General features: G+C 45.2%; 1 long non-coding RNA gene across 1 annotated transcript in view; it reads right to left on the reverse strand.

Moving 5' to 3' along the window:
* Window positions 1-8,250: 8,250 nt before the first annotated feature.
* The window catches only part of LOC106810091, a 16,952-nt gene continuing 10,780 nt past the window's right edge, over window positions 8,251-14,422 (reverse strand). The window contains exon 2 of the long non-coding RNA XR_001393952.1: window positions 8,251-8,906. This is a non-coding gene — a long non-coding RNA (uncharacterized LOC106810091). The remainder of the gene's footprint in view (window positions 8,907-14,422) is intronic.

The following is a 14,422-nucleotide window of genomic DNA, read 5'->3' on the forward strand; positions in this document are numbered from 1 at the left end:
CAAGCAACTAACGTAGGCTATATAAAATGGGGACAACACTGGAAGCATTCTCGCAATACACGGCTTTAACTAGCATGCAGTTAAAGCGATCATATCGCTTCACGTTGTAAATTTGGGTATGTGGCGCCACATAGCGGTGATATTCGGCAAGGTTCGACATAAGCTAAAATATGAACAGAAATATGTACATAGTTCTGCAGTTCGCGAACGACTGTGTGCTGATTCTAGGCTGAACGTAATAAACGCAAGCTATAATGTCTTCTCAACGATAAATGCTATTCGTTTTGCATTGATGAAAAAAACTTGCGTACAACAACAACAACGCGCCGACTTTGGCCGATCCGGTCGAGCTTGGCAAGAAAATATATCGGAAAATAAACGCTAAGTAGAAAGAATTAATAACAGTGTACAGCGAAAATTAACGAAAGATCGACAATAATCACATTTGAAGCAGGAAGAGCATATATAATGAGAAATATATGATAGAATGTATTACCACATATTGCATATGATCAGCACAAATGTTCGAGACAGTGACTAAGGTATGATGCTGAAAAACAATATAATTATATAAATATATTAATTCTGTAATTACCATGTATGGAAAGGTTTTTACATGTGCGCGCGTGTTTGCTTGCTTGTTTCTGTCCGCGCGTGTATGTGTGTGGGCGTGTGGTCGGAGATAGGTGCGTGCGTGCAAGTGTGCGGCATGTCTATGCCTGTGCCTATGCCTATGCCTGCATGTGCCTATGCCTATGCCTGTGTCTGTGCATGTGTCTGTGCCTCTCTGTACGTGGGTGTGGGATGCTTGCATGCATGCGTGCGAGTGCGTGGTGTGATCGTACATATATATATACATTTCAGTGTTTGACTGTGCGTTTGTATGTGCGTATCTGAGGGGGTGTCACGCATCTATCTGTGTCTGTGTCTGTATCCGTGCGTCCGTGCGTCCCTCTTTATATCTCTTTCATTCTCTCTCATACTCTAGCTCGCTTTCTCGCTACCACACACACAGACTTCCTCTCACTCTCTTCCTCTCTCCTTCTCCCATTTGATTGTGTGCGTGCGTCCGTGCGTGCTTGCGTATAGACTATAGGCCGTCCTGTCCGTTCGTTCAGTCTTGTGATCCCCTCCCCGGCAGAACATGAAAATCTTTTGTAAATAAAGGGGAAAATATGAAACAACGATTTTCATCTTATCCCACGTCTGAGGCCCGCGAGGTTTTTAGTAATTTTGCGGGAAAATTAGGAAATTCAGCTTATTATTCACCGACAACGCGTAGTAAAATGACGGAGTAAAATGACGTAGTAAAATGACGTAGTAATGTGACATGAGTAAAATGACATGAGTAAAATGACATGAGTAAAATGACGGAGAAAAGATGTCTATATCGTTACGAAACCCACTCCCATACACGTCGGTTCACACACACGCACGCACGCACGCACGCGACGCGCGGCGACGCAGCATGCACGCACCCCGCAAAACGGCACACATGGTACACACGCAGGGCCACGCGCACAACGCAACGCACACACACGACGCACGACCGCACGCACGCACACGCGAAGCGCGGCGCACGCACCGCAGCATCACGTGCCATCAGCGCATGCTACGCCACACACGCATGCAGCACACCGTGCCGCACAACACGTAGACCCACGACATGGGCCGTTCACTCACGCACGCATGCGCGACTCACGCCTCGTACGACATTTCGCACGCATACCTCACACAACGTGCGTCGTCGGTCACTGTCTCGCCGACGATTACTGACTTGCAAAGGATACAATACTAAAAATTGTTCGAATATAGTAATACGAATAGCAATTAAAAAAAACTGGTTCTCATGTCCCTCATAAATGTCGTAATTGCCAATTTACTTTTTGAAGCCGATGTCGTATTTATCTGGTGACGGACGAACGGCTTGTAAAACTCTGATTTCTAGAGCATCCTGGACGATATTTCTTATTATTTGGGAACACGAAATTGGATGCGATTTTTGCGATGAAATACGAGCCTATGCTACAATACCAGTGTATTGTGGTAGAAGTATTTCAACAATCACAGTGTATTGTTGAAAGCTCAGCTAACAATAAACAGTTTGTATTTGTCAGATACAATTACACTGTGTATGTGTTAGTTACAGGATTATCTGCAAAATGAGATACAAGCACTTATTCCTTTCTTACAAATATTTCCTTAACTCGTGACCGTTATTTGCAAGATGAGCACATGTTCTATATGCAAGTTCAACTGCTTTTAGAATTCTACCCTCTAAAACGGCATAAGAAATATCAAGACTGCGAATCCGCAGATAATTGTTATTGTTCGTAGAGTAAACAAGTTTTTAAGTTTGTTTAGTTTAACAAAACAAGGTATAGTTTAAATAAAACAAACCTGTCCGCATAGGCACCTTCCAAGGCGTTCTAAACAACAAAATTTTCACATCTCGCAATGTTTATACAAAGATCAATGTTCGCTCGTCCCTACAATCTATGGGACGAGCAGTACGTATCATGACAGTAATAGTAGCCGGTGCATGGAAGGGCGCTTGCAGCGAAGCACTTTCGCACACGTTGTCATGATAGAGTACGCGACCTACCGGGTTAGATGATGGCGTATCGTGTTTGGGTGAAGTGGAATTAGCATGGGGGAGCGAAGGTGTTAGTTATAACGGGAGTTACGCAGTTTACAATGGCTGCCGATATACGTAGTAACGAGTACGTACGCGGATTACCACATCTTGTGAAGAAAGAATGAAATGCTGTCATACTGAACTAAACGCCTCTTGACGTGATAGAGCCGGCATCCCTAGAGCCGAGAGTGAGATTATACTTGAAATACGACATTATATAAATAATGTTTATTTTTAAACCACAAACAGATCGAAATCTACGACGGTAGCTGTAAAATAAATGTACGATTTATATTAACATATAACATATCGCTACAGATCTATTAAGTACGTATCCCCATGTTTCCTTTTATTTTTAATTGTGCTAATATTAATTATTTAAACCGCGTTCCAGGGGTTATAATTTAATCGAGTAACGAGTAATGCGTATCCGTGTTTGCGGTGTGTGCGACGGTTGCAGCCGAGTCGGTGGCGCGGCAAGCAAGAGGAGCGCGATATTTGCTTATGCGCGACCTTATACGACGCCCGCACGACCTGCGCTTGGTATATATATATATATATATATATTATTAATAGTATATATATATATACTATATTATATACAATAATTAATATATTAGAGAGAGAGAGGGAGAGAGAGAAAGAGAGAGAGAAGAGGAGAAATATACGAGAGAGAGAGCGATAGAGGGAAGATGGAGAAGTGGAGGCCGGCGGAGAGAGAAGGGAGAGGGAGAGACGAAATAGAATAGGGCAAGAGAGAGTGGCCGAAAGAGAGAAAGGAAGAAGTTGATTTCGTTTCTCTTAGTAGCGTACTACTATAATTTAATATTTGAATTTAATATTAGTTGTCCTTCATCATCGTCTAACTATAACCACTAACTTTCATACAGCGCACCGGCGCTTTCATGTTTGTCAAGTTACATCGCGAGTTTAAGCTCAACGCCAAAACCGTAATTCAGGAGTATTCTACTACGTAAGCTGAGTAAATTACGGTCACATTCTATGGGGGGAGGGTTTCACCATCGGCATAGATGCCTGACTTTATCATTAATTATCTTATAATAGGTTCATATTAAGTTGGTTGACTATGGTATTGATATTGGTTTATCATTGATATTATGTATTTGACGATTGCTGACCTATATCGTTGATTGACAGCGAAGTGAGTTGTAATACGAATTAGACTTATCGAAATTACATCTACAATCTGTAGAAGGTTACGATATACGATAAACTAAGTGTATTACATACATACCGAATGCATATATCCATTTATCCATGCACGGGATACCGCAAGCTGTGTGCTCCCTTTATTTGTAATCTTGACTAATTAAGATCACAAGTAGTAATAATTGAATGTATCGACGGTTAATCCACGCCACAAAGTCACCCATTAGGGTACACAAACTGCCAGCACACTAGTGATACATAATGTAACCCAAACCACAAAAGAGGACACTGCATACATGCTTTCTGCTCGCTATAACTCGCGAGACCGTAGCCCGTGCGTTACAATATTATCAAGAGCATATATAATACTAGAGAATATTAAGCGTATTAAGAACGTATTAAGAGCGTATTAAGAGAGAATATTAAGCGTATTAAGAACGTAATAAGAGCGTATTAAGAGAGAATATTAAGCGTATTAAGAGCCTTCATAATACGCTCTTGATATTATGTATACCTTATTCGTTTGTAAATATTTATTAAAACTAACGAGAGCGCTTTTGATAAGTTGATGTGAAAAATAACAAATCTTATATGCTACACTTTAATAATTTCAACTGCTCAGTGTCCTTATCTTTCTTGCAACGCATGGTAGCTTACATAGCGGCTGATCTCCGTACGATCTCCCCTTTACACGCATCGATCCTTAATACAAAATACCCATGATAACGGTAAAATTTAGCAGTTAAACCTGCTCAATGGCCGTCTCTTTCTCCCAACGTGTCGTATCTTATAGCGGCAGTTTATTTTATAATGCGCAATAGGTAAATTATAATATACAGTACATTAATTATAGCTGCTCTGTCAAACACGCACCAGCTTCAACTGTCAACTGTCGAACTGTCAACGCATCACCATGCATGCATGCATCTCGTTACCATCGCGGGTAATTAGTTTCATTTAGCTATACGCACGCACGCGGTCTCTATGGAATGGTTACGCTATCTCCTACACTTCGTAGATATCGGTAGTATTATATATATAATATTATATATATATATATATATATATTATATCTATATATAGCGCATATATTATATATTTATACGGTCGTCTAACTTTTATTTTTCTTACGGCGGCGCGCAATTACGCCTAGAATTAGTTATTATGTCATACCCTTCATAACATTCAACATTTGTTGATCTTGTGTACGTGTTAAATGTGATGTTACATACCAGTTAGTTTATTTATTTATTATATATTTTTGATGCTCTTGAGCTTATTGTTTGTTGAATTAAGTTTTGTTATGCTAAGCCTATTTGACTGATCATACCTGTTCTCCTTTGCGTAAGCGATCATGTATCTTTCAGGTATGTTAAACTCATGGTGATTCCATATAACAGCCATCATGTAATGTGAATATATAAATCAGGAGCTGAAGATAATTATAGATCTTAATATAAATTAGATATATATAAATATATATATATATATAATATAGATAAGAGATATATGATATACTAGATATATATTAATATTAGAATATACTTAATACCTAGATATATTAAATTATATTATATTTATAATAGTATATATATATTTATATATAATATAGATATATGTATCTTACTCCTGATAATAATCCATTTAGGAGTGGCTGACTCGAAGAACTTCACAGTCAACTCGCCTCCCACGCAATTCTAAACTCATATAACCAGCTATATTATGTATGTATCTTGCAATGCGTGCATAAACATTTTTGAATTGAATTGAATTGAATTGAATTGAATTGAATGAAGGAGGCAGCGATATAGGGTAATCCAGTTTACACACGATGTAGGCCAGCTATTGCCATATAAATAATATAGTAGAATAGGACAAATATTAATAAAATTATAGTGACAAGTACATACAAACATGGATGATTGGTATTCATAATGTATATAAATCTGTTTCATCTATATACATATCTCTAAGGATATTCTCTCACATAGACGGCACCGCTGTCCGCGATATCACTGTGATGTCATCGTAGTACCAGCCTATCACAGCTCGAGCGTTCAAGCGTGACCCCGCCGTGACCTTTTGTCGTAATGTTGGCGCGCGCGCGCGCTGGGCAGTAGCCGCAGTACCAGTGTGTGTGTGGATACTGTTGGGAGCGGGCTTGTTTGTGTACTCGCTGGGTGCGTGCGAGTTGACGTATGTGGAGTAGAAACGACGTACAGTAGGCTACGATTGCGACGTAGCCGTTGCGCTCTACGTGTACTTGCATGAATGATGAGGTCGTGCTAGATCATGATGTAGCTAGCCGCTCACTCTCTACCTCGTCTGAAGTAATAGACTATAGTCTATACAACGCAGAGGTCGCAGGCAACGGTGCGGCTCAAGGATAGAGAAACGGTGCACCAAGTGACCCACTGACTGGTACAGTGGTTGTGGTATTGGAAGTTCAAACGCTGGAGCACACACACTGGGTGAACAGCACATCGCCATCGGCAAGTAACACAGTGTCCGGGAAAGGACCCGTTCTCTTCCCCTCTCCCTTTCTTTCTCTCTCCTCTCTGTCTATCTCTCTCTCTCCCTCTCTTTCTCTCTCCCTCTTTCTCCCTCTCTCTATCTCTCTCTCTCCCCCCTCTCTCTCCCTCCATCTCCCCCTCTTTCTCCTTTATTTACGGTGGATCTGTCTTGCTGACCTTCCGCCCATCTGTCTCCGCTCGCGCGCACCGACCTCCAACGAGGCGCAGGCAGCATCAAATCAAACATGGCCGCCGATTACCTAGACTACAACTTGGACGGCTCCACGCACCTCGACCGCGAGCTGATACAGCAGCAACTGTCGACGACGAACCGACGCTTCGAGCGCGCCTGCGCTCACGTCCGCTTCCTGCAGCGCAGCATCGACGACCTGAAGAAGCTCTACCGGCGCTCCGTCGACGATGGCAACCGCGCCGCGCAGTACAAGTACAAGATAAAGCTGTCGGTGACGATGGGAATCAAGTGCTACTTCTACGACTACGCGTGCGAGAAGGCGCAGGAGGTAGCGGAGATGCGCTACAAGCTCGGCCTCCTCGAGCCCGTCACCGACGACGACGACGACGACGACAACGACAACGTTAGCAACGACGACGACGACGACGATTCGGATGGCAACGACTTCGAAGTGTTGTATCAGAGTGGCGAAGACGACGACGAAGACGCGGAAAACATGGCAGACGCCGAAGATGCGGGGTTGTCGTCGCCGAACGGGGACGGTGGCGACGCGGGACTCGATGGAGGGAAGTCTAAATGACGAATGTCGTTGGAAGCGCGTGCAGCGGCCGCGGGGATGTTGTCAAGGGCTAATAATACGTGTAATATAATGTACAACATACATGTATGTTATGTATTATTAGCTCTTGACTTTTTCAACCTGCACGTGTATACGTGTGCGGGAGCGAGCGTTGTCCGAATTTCCTTCTCATTCCCTACCGATGTATAGTAGTATAGTTTAATTATCGAGTGGTTTAACCGCGAGTGGAGACCCACTATTCCATCGACCTATCTGTTAAAATCATTGCCAGCGGGAACGAGTCTGCTGCCTTCCGGCCCCTTGCCACCACCACGCTCAGGCTACTGCACATACATATGTAACCTCATATATAGATGGTTATGTATGTGCTGTAGCGTGAGTGTGGTCGACACGGTTATGACTTGATTCCGCTGCCAGTGGTTGCGATGATGTGCTGAATTGTGACAATGTACCGAGCTGTGTTGCAGTGTAAGGAAATGTACACATATATGACTAGACATCAGAATCTGGTGAAATATCAGAGATCGCATGTCGTACTACGTACTACACTGTCTTATCAAAGTCTCAATTTCGAGGCCAAATGTATATCCAAAGTTATTTGGTAACACTGTGTCGAAATGTAGATGTATTCAAAGAGTAATCTGTGAAGGCGAGAGAGGAGGAAGCAACGGTTACAGAGCGTAGATTTAGGCGGCATGACCAGGTTCTGTCCACTTCCTCAGTGCCAGTTAAACTGACTACACAGCGAGACACTAGTTTAGAATGCTGAGATACCAAGGGTGCCTATGTGGACAGAGTGTCCAAGAAGCTCAGTTTGTTGAGCCTGCATTGATATGGGTTTTTAATTGCATGGTTTTTGATTTTACAAGGATTACCTGAGTGTTACACCATAGTGTACTTACAGACGGGATTGCTGAACGTGCTTGGTGGCGCCATCTGCAGTGTAAATATGTGTATAACCGATTTGCCGTCCTCGGCTGGTACGAAGTTGAAAGAAATTCTGTGATATTACCTACAATACACTTGACGTTTCTCGTAGTTATTCTCGCTATTTTCTTTTTCGAGAACCACAGTCTAATCCACAGGTAATCGCGAAGTTCACCTTCCATTTAGAAAGGTCAACGAGGCAACAAGAATCATTCAAAGAAAACCCCAATTTCGTGGACAGTTATCAGTTTTATTTTCCGTGTAACATGTAAACTCCTTTCACATAAAAACAGCACATTCATGAGTGTTTTCCTGGTCTGAACCCTAGCTGGCCATTGTCACGTGATGACCCCAAGGCAAAGGAAGATTTCGTTATTAAAAGCTCTTGGTTAAAACGCCCCGTGTCCTAAAAACTGGGTGAATAACATTGGGTGAAATTTGGATTTGAACCAGAGGAAACTATATATAGTCTTTGATATACATAGCCGATTCGAACGTGTACGTAGTTACTCACAGGAAAAACCACCAACGTGGAACATTTTAGACTATTTCTTTCATGTCGGTAAAGACTCATCATTTGCTTGGTGCTCTACACAGAGTCCCAATAATTGTTTCGTGTAAGCCAAAGGACGTCTTACCGTAGAACTCCACGTAAGTAATAAAACCACACAAATTACTAGTGTGCTCCCGGGAAACCTTTCCTCGTGAAACCTAGTAACGAGAGTTCGTGATGGAAGTGGTGGTACGATGCACAAAATCCACTGATGGTGGTGGTAAGATGGGCAACAGCTAGAGCATTGACGACATGCCATGGAACGATCGGACTGCAACATGATGACCAACTGGTGCACCATGAAATGATCAAAACTGTAACATGGTGATAACCTGGTGCACCATGGAATGATCAAAACTGTAACATGGTGATAACCTGGTGCACTCACCATGAAATGATCAAAACTGTAAAACCATGGTGATAACCTGGTCACCATGGAATAGTCAAGACTGTAAACATGGTAATAATAATATTATGGACCACACATGACATGGATAACATGACACACATGGACTGAGCATGATGGCTACCCGGTGCACCATAGAATGGTCAAGACTAACATGATGACCGCGGTGCACCATGAAGGTCACCATTTAACATGATGACAACTGACACACCATGCATGGTCAGAATGTGACACGACATGAACGTTATCCTCGAACGAATGCGGGCGATTCACAACCAGCGGCCGCTATAAAATTAGGGATGGAGGCAACGGTCGAGTGGCGCCATCGTGCGGAACGAGTGACGTCATTAGCTACACCTGGGCATCTCTTGCCGGACAATGACAGCCATACTCTAGTGCGCACGCAACCCAGTGGGCTGACGCTCTCCAATGTACCAATAACATCGAATCGAGTTGATATAATATGGCATTAAATAGTAAATGTAAAAATAGTGAAAATGAGTACATTTAACAAGCATATATAGAGATATATAATTAAACTGAAAGGCTAAATTTCGCTATAGCTCGCAGTTAACATTTCGCTCAAGCGCTCGGACTAAATAATTATATATATAAACTTCTGTCACACTTGACCTTGATTGCTCGAAGGACAACTACGCAAAGAGTAGGGTGTCAAGAAAGAAACAGGTACTCGCAAACACATGTGCAGTGTTCACCCACCACATATGAACACGTGCAACAACTCTAGACTAATCCGCAATGCGTTGTTCCTTTCTCTCGCGCGAATCAAGCGACCGTGGACGATGGTCACGTCACAACATCTCCGTAACTGACACCGGGAATCCACTAGCCCTTACTGAAAACTTGATGCAAACACATTGCAAGTGCACTCTCCGACACCAGCGCATTCCTACTACCCGACTTTGCATAGATGTTCCCCCTACGTACGCAAACAACAAAAATACTTCTATAGAAACTTAGCGAGCTAACAGTCGTGTACGTAAATACGTGTGCCTCCGCGATAGTCCATATATCATGAGTATACAACTAGAATACTACACAAACCGATAAACACGCGAAAAAAAAGCTATTGTGGTTGCAATCTCTTTGGCATATAACCGACTGTACAAGTACATACGCCATGCGAATCACACACACACAGACACTGTCGACACAGTGAAATAAAACCCGAGATTACCTACCGAATCTAAAAAAAACACCGACTAGATGCTTAATAAGTGCGATAACATTACGACGAAGAACTTTCGGAGCGTTGTTGCAACCGAAAATGACCCGTGGCCCTTCTGGTCTCCTTTAGAAGCACCCTGAGGACACGAAAGAGACACTCGTAACGCCGAACACACGCGTACAGAAAAGCCGGGTAATTTTAACCACGAAAAAATTCTGAAACGCGAAAAGCGACGAATTTCCCCCCAAACAGAAAACAATCAACATGAAGCGTAATCAATTTAAATGTGAATCGTGAGGACGCGAACCGGTCGCGCGGTCCTATGGGGGCTGATGGCGAAATGGCGCCGGGCAGCGCGCGTGCCGTGCCCGACGCGACCAACGGACGCATGTCCGGCGACCGTTCTTTGCCACGTTCCCAAACAATCGGGGGCGGGGAGGGGGGGGGGGGGGGCGGCGGGCCGCGACACCGCGCCGGCACGCAGGCGCGCCGTCAGCAACGCCGCGAGCAAAACGTCCAGAGACACCTGGCGAAGGCGCGCGGCGAGACCGCCGGCGCTTCACGTCCGTTATGGTGCATGCATCGCCCACGGCGTTGCGAGTTGCTTCGAACAGCGTTGCATTGCTTGCGCGGCGAGCATAACGTTGGCAGTGCATCGTTTCCCTCGTTTCTAGCAGGGAAGCAGTAAATGACTCCGGCAAGCAGTCTCAATTAATCATGAAGTGCGGCGGATCGCTTACAGTGACGAGAAGCACGAAGGAATAGAGAAGGATGTAGTGACGAATGTAGAGAAGGATGTAGAAAAGAAATTAGGAGGGAATGAGAAAAAGGAATGATATAGACAGAATCCGCCTCAAAAGATCGCTCGCAAGCCCACACCGAACACGAATCAACTCCGCCGATTTCCTAACGCCCAGGGATCACAGCAAACCGCGTCACCAAACCGCGGACGCAACGCGGGGAACCCGATTGGCACGGTGGGTTGGCCGAGGGAGACCCTCGCGTGCGAGAATTCGCGCGCGCCGTCGCGCTATATCAACGCGACGGCCAAACACTAAGGAACTGGAGCAAGGCAAACGAACCAGTTCATGGGCGTGATGAACATGGATGTATCGTAACGATAGTCCCGCCTAGCGCTATCCCCAATACGACCGTTGAATTCTCAACTGTTATCGTGAATTCGTAATTCTCCAAAAGTCGGACAATGTTACACACGAGAACAGAATTTCGTTAAAATTATCAGTTATTAATTAGAAATTATAGTTTACTGCGGCAAGTTTCTTCAACAGAAACAATTAGAGAAACCAGAGTACGATCAACCGAGATCGATACAAAGGGAAACCCTCGAAGTGTCCTTTTAATAGACAGGGGTCCCGCCAGAAAAACAATTTTGACTGTACTCGTACTCTCCTCTCGCATCGAAGTTGCTTCTACGTTTTGAGCTGAGCAGCCGAAAAAAATAACTCTGTTCCGCCATGCTTTCAAGGATAAAACTGAGTCCTGGAACCGCACCAGTTGGCAAAAGAAATATTAATATTTAAAGTTTGACTCGTGACAGGGTAGTTCTGTGGAAGAAAGTCACTGTCGCAGAACGACTGCATTCAGCACTATGTCATGCACTCTGATACCACTAAGCGATTAAAAATTGCTCCACTCCTTGGCAAAATGGCCGCCAGCGTGTCGCTCTAACAACGTGTGGCAACACTATAACACGCACACGTCTAGCGAACCGTCATGTACATCGCACACGCGCGCATATACACGCGGTATAAACACGAGAAGAACACACGCACGCACGAACACGTAAAACTGTGAAAATAATGTGACGAGATATGTAAATTGACATCGGCATGTTATATAATATATATATTATTATACGAGTATCAAGGGTACGAGCGAGCAACGCCCGTGACGAAAACACACGCACACACACAAACTTTACCGCCAGCACACCCACTCTGGCAACGCAGTGCTTGGCCTACACTAGTTCAATTTCCCAAGCTGCAGGCGGCGCGGTTGTGCACGCCCATCTGCACGTAGCGGTGTTAATTTCACGTAGAATTCCATATCCCCTCTCAAAAAAAACAGATGGTAGCAAAATTCTAATCTAAAAAATGACAAGCAGCCACCGGTTATATTTGCGAGCTGTTTCTTGTTAAAAAATCCACTGGCAAGTAGAGCAGACCAAGCGTAATAACCGCGTAGGATGAGTAAAGTGTGTGTGCCCGCGATTTCGTCCACCCTCCCGCGCGCAAGTCCGCATCGCACGTTCCCGATACAAAATGCAAACGCGGCGGTAACGCGCACCGTACAATGTACTACGCTCGCGTCCGTCGGCAACCAGCAACGCGTACGCGTCACCACTCCCGACGCTTCGACAAAAATGGCAGGTGACATGGGTTCGCGTATATATAATATACTGCATGCGACAACCATCGCGTTAGTAATAAAGTTAGCTGCGCAACACCCGGCGCAGGAGCGGGGCAGTCGTGCGGTCGCACCAAGTCAGCCGTCCGCCTCTCCCGCCGCCGGGGGTGCGCGCCGCTTTTGCCTCAAATTGATAGGGGTATAAAGACAGTGCTCGAAAAACCCTGACCGAGCAAAATATGAACGGCGATCTCTCTGCGTAAAGATATGTCAGGTCAGTCTGCGTCGACAGGGTGCTGCTGGCTGCTACTCGCGAAAATACAGGATGAAGGTGCGGGAAGTCGGCCAACACACACACGCGCACACGGGATGCCCGCGCCCCACCGGTGTGCACTATACTTGAATACCTGTTCAAATCCGACCGTGTTCGAAAATCGCGGCCGCGGCATTTTTTCCGCATGCGTAGCGCTGCGAACTTAGCAGCCGGGTTCCGGTCAAAAGCCCGTTTTAATCCTAATACCACGAGGAAAAACTCTGCTAGCCTAGAACCGCACACTGGCGGAGATCACAAGGAAAGGACGGCGCTGGGAGGGAGATGAACGCCGCGCGCATCCGTACAACAGCGCTCACGCAACCAGCGGCCGGCACCTACAGTGCCGGCGCCCGTCAGCTACCGCGCGAGCCGTTCGAGGCGGCCGCGCGACGACTCGCCCATCCCACGGCGCGCGCCCCTACCCGCGAAACTATCAAAAGAAACGCCCCGACCTCAGAAATAAGCGTCGCTATCTTGAAGCTGAGGCGAGACTTCGAGCCCATGCGGCTCTTGAAGCTGGGCGGTCGAGGAACTATCGGCGGCTGAGACGCGCCGGCGACAGATGCTGCGCGTGCGCTGTAAAGGCCGCCGATGCCCGCTATGCGCCGGTGAGCGATGCTTGCTCGGCGGACGACAAGTCGTTAGGCCGCCGCCGCGCCGTGGTAGCCATCGGAGTCGTCAAGTCTTCTTGATCTCCGTGCTCCGAGAGGATGCGGTCGAGCGTGCGTCGCGCGAGACGGGCCGACAGCGAGTCAGCCGAGGGCAGGCGCGCGAGCGAGGTCCTTCATTCGTCGCCCGCGCCGCTGCTGCGCTGATTGTACAGGTTGCGCTGCGCATCTCCTGCGCTCTGCTGGTCCTTGAGCGTGCGCCCACCTGGCGGGAGAGACAACGAACCGGTGAGATAGGCCGAGTGATGAGTTGTTCGTGAAACGGGCGTTGCGTCAACAGATCGTCGCGCTAAAAGAATTTGCGACGATTATTATAAGTAAGGTATAAAACGTCGTTTGTTACGATTTGCAATACACATATATTTAGTACGGTTTACGGCAGCAGTGAGGAATAAAAAAATAAAACCTATGAGATGTATATATATGTATACGAATTCGCAAGGAGATTATAAAACATACTGATTATGAAAAACAGTAACAACAACTATGTAACGTGTAACAGAATAAAATCGCAACAAACAATAAATTGTTACATTAAGAAACGGTAACTACTAATTTCTGGCATATCTAATATATATATATATAATATATATAATAGTATAATATATATATATTATATATAGTGATGAATCAGCAATGAAATTAAACCATTCTATGATTATGAAACGAAAAAACCTACTATGCGGGCAAATAAATTCCCATGAACCAACCAAACAAATGAAGCAAGCACCAAACAGTGGTTACGGGTAACCGGGCGGGGGGGGGGGGGGGCTAAGGGTAAACATGGTGAAGATGCAACAGAGGTAAACATCTTGCACTATGTCTTGACTATCGGTAGACAAAATCAGTGTACGGGGGGGGGGGCGGCAAAACCGGAGAAAACAATATTCGCATGCCTTGTTGCC

The sequence above is a fragment of the Priapulus caudatus genome, unplaced genomic scaffold (assembly GCF_000485595.1).
Source record: "Priapulus caudatus unplaced genomic scaffold, Priapulus_caudatus-5.0.1 Scaffold409, whole genome shotgun sequence".
In the NCBI taxonomy this organism is placed as follows: domain Eukaryota; kingdom Metazoa; phylum Priapulida; class Priapulimorpha; order Priapulimorphida; family Priapulidae; genus Priapulus; species Priapulus caudatus.